Raw genomic sequence first — 3,744 nt, 5'->3', positions numbered from 1 at the left:
CTTGTAACTATGACATATATAATATGACACCACACGAATGTTTCACATGGTTTGGATCGTTTTTGAATTTATTATGCCCGTTTCAAACTATATTCAAAACGACAGACATGAAGATCCTTTGCCTGGGGCTGAGGCTCGCTAAACTTGCACTGGGTCTCTGATGAAATAGCATGTTTTGAACCTAAAAATGATTTTTACGAAAAATCTTGAGCATTATATCATGTACATGTAGTTCAAATCTGATCGACCTCCAGCCGATTCGGCATGAATTTGTCTTTTTCATGAGAGGTGGATGGAAAGGTTCTAGATACACCATTTGAGAAATTGTCCCTCTTAGGTGGTCTGGTATTTTTGAAAAATATATTGGTACCAATGTGAAACATTAATTTGGTGGTTGCTTCACAAAACATCTCGTTTTCGGCACTTCAAAAATGAAAAATAGCTTTTTCGTGCGATGAAAAGGAAAACTTCCTCCTACAACATTGTAAGACTTTCCAAGATGCACATATGTGTACAATATGGGCACATTATCGATTCTAGCTATAATATTGGTTGTTCAGCGTGAAAGCTATAAAACATCGGACATGATAGCTCATTTTTGAGAAGGTTTTTTGAGATATTTGCAATATTCTAAGTTTGATATTTTTCAAGATAGAAATTATTTTTTCCAAATTTTTTGATATATTATTTGTATTTTTCTGAATTATAATGATTTAGTTATGATTTTTTTGAAGATTAACGTGGTAAAATGGAAAATAGTTGTGCCGACGGCTTTGCCGTCGCCACAGGGCTGAAATATGTGACACTGTTACCACCTCGCCGTCACGGCGGAGAGGCTGTGCCGACGGCCGAAACTATGCCGACGGTTGCCGTCGGCACAGACCTTCCTGTGCTGACGGTTTTCCTGTACCGCTTGCCTGCTGGTCTGGCCGAAACGGATCCTGTACCGATGGCCCCGATATTTTACCGTTGGCACAGGATCTGGCCGTCGGCACAACGGCGTGTTCCCGTAGTGAGAGCGCGTCGGAGGTCGTAGAGGATAGCTGGATAGGACCTGTGCTTGAGCTGCGGCATGCGGGTGCAACTCAAGATGGGGCTGGCCATTGTGGCCGACCGAAACGTGGTGGCGACCAACGTCCCACGGGAGTTTATCCAACATGGTTACCATGCTACTGCGAGATTAGGATCGAGGGCCCTCCTAAAAAGTACAGGATTCTCCAAATTGACGACCAACATTGTGAGCCACCGATTGTGTAACTTCAGTGGCTTCTATTAAACTCTTCTTTATCGTTGACCTACCAATGTATGGCATATATGTATTGCTTTCACGCCATTTCACCACTCCCCTTAACTGACGAATAATCTAGTTTCATGGCATCTTATCCTTTGGGTTCGCAGGACACTGACTGAAGTACAAGAGCGGGTGCTCAAGGGAAGAATGGATTAGAGTTATTCAGCCACATTCCGATGCTTGTCGCTTTGACGCTTACTTTTTCTGGTCTCACATCAGCACATAGGTGTCATGCTTGCATTGTGTAGTAACCTTGTCGTGTTAAACTTGGTGATGTTATATTTACCTTTAGAAGCACCATTTATTTTCTTTTTAACTTTTACGTTTCTTCTATAAGACATCTATGTCGCGTGGTCCGTACCTTAGCAGTGGAACAAACGGTTTTGGCTCAGATTACCTTATAATCTGCTATCAGGTTAAACATGCACTAAAATGGAAAAAATGGTTAGACAACCAGGATTATCATAACCACTATTCTATTTGTTTACCATTGGAGTACTGCTGCATATGTTTGTGTGTGGTGGTGATACTCATGTATGATACACTTCCACAAATTGCAGATCAAGTTGTGGTGTTTATGATGCCTTATTTGGTCATTAGACTAATGCATAAAAATATTTTTTGATACGAATTTTTACATATGACTTTCAAGTTTTTAATATGATACTTAAAAACGATATTGGCAACCAAAGTTCTAAATTTTTGACTTACTTTATGTTCAAAGCGTCACTCAAATTGTGCACCGAGGAAGGCATGTATCTTGCTAGTGTAAAACTATCTTTTTGTTCATCCAACCATTTGATTGCTTGTTGGAGAATACCTTGATTTTTTTCCTTGTTACTTTGGTGTCTAGTGCTTGCTTTGGAAGTTCAGGGTGAGCCGAGAAAGAACAGTTGTGTGCTTTCACTTTCATGGTTCCTTGTTACTTGTCGCAACACTTCTCCCACACGATGCCTACTACTACGCCCCACGCAACATTGCAATCCCATTCCTATTTTCCTAGCTCAACAACTTGAATGGGTTGCTCAGAGAGGCGGAGAGCCCCAATTATAGTGTCAAGAGAGGCTAGGAATGCTCAGCAAGGCGGAAAGCCCCCATGAAAATGTCAAGAGAGGCTGCGGATTCTTGGTGGCATGGGAGAGAGTACACCCATGAATAAAACCAATTGCAAATGGGGGAGATAACAGAGAGAAGCCAAACCGACATTTCCTTTCCTTATCTAGGATCTATAGGGCATGCTAATATGGCTTGTTTTAGACATAAATGGCATTGTCTTGATACGGGTGCATGTCATGCAACATCTAGGGCTTGAGAAGAGGGCGTCGTGCTGAGAGTAATGGTCATCGTCATCTCATGTCATGCCCGTCAGCCCACAAGACACCACGGGATGTTGATGACTTCAATTACAAAAAGCTTGCCAAGACAACTCAAAGGAAAATACTCTACATCATCTCTGTTAATTTTGGTGACAACGAATTCTTGTCTCCTTGTGCTTTCACATGAAAGATTTAAAATTTATCCTTTTACAACCTGATATTATGTGCAAGCATGACTTTCAAATCATCTAAAATGTTCTCATTGTGAAGCTTACTTCTTTTGTACATGCTAATTGGGCAGGCTATCATCACTCTATTTATCATTTCTTCTAAGTCTGAAGCATGTGGTCAAATTCATGCAGTTGTCGTTTATGTCCACTTTTTTTATTGTTCAGCTTGAAATGGGATTACAAATAAAGGATTTCTATTCACCGATAGACGGCAATGGACTAGTTTCAGATTAAATACACAAGAATGTACCAATGAAGTTGACCGAACGTACAATATGATTTGTTGGCTTATCTACGTGTGACTAGGAAGTTGTGAAAATAGTGGAAGCACTAAAGAAATGGAAGCACTACTTCTCTGCCACTTCCCTCATCATCAAGACCGATCAACAATGAAAGTGCAATCAAGAACAATAACTCACTGATGGGATTCATAAAAGGTACTTTTCAAGCCGTTGGGGTATAATTACAGAGTTGAATACAAGAAGGGAAATAATAATTAAGTAGTCGATGCTCTATCTAGAGTCAATCACAGGTTTATGTCAGTGTTTACCAATGTTGCTATTCCTATGTGTGGGTCAAATAAGTCAGCAAATCGTGAACTGTAGATACCAAATGCAAGGAACTCATCCAACAACTCATAGTTGCACCAAGAAGCACTCACAATACAACCTCTTTCCAAGGGATACTTACCCAGCTGTGTACCTTTTCATAGGGGTTGTGTAATATCCCAGGATTCGAGACAATTGCGTGGTAGATTTTATAAAGGGATGTGCATTGCATCGTAAAATTTGGGGAAATTTCGCGCTTTATTGAAAAATGCATCTTAGAGGGGACAAGTTTCTCTCTCGACACCAGATAGGGTTAGGGTTTCGAGAGTGCGACAAACTTGGACCTTATCTTTTCTAAA

This window comes from Lolium rigidum, chromosome 1, assembly GCF_022539505.1.
Source record: "Lolium rigidum isolate FL_2022 chromosome 1, APGP_CSIRO_Lrig_0.1, whole genome shotgun sequence".
Taxonomy (NCBI): domain Eukaryota; kingdom Viridiplantae; phylum Streptophyta; class Magnoliopsida; order Poales; family Poaceae; genus Lolium; species Lolium rigidum.
Note: the sequence above shows the minus strand (reverse complement) of the source record.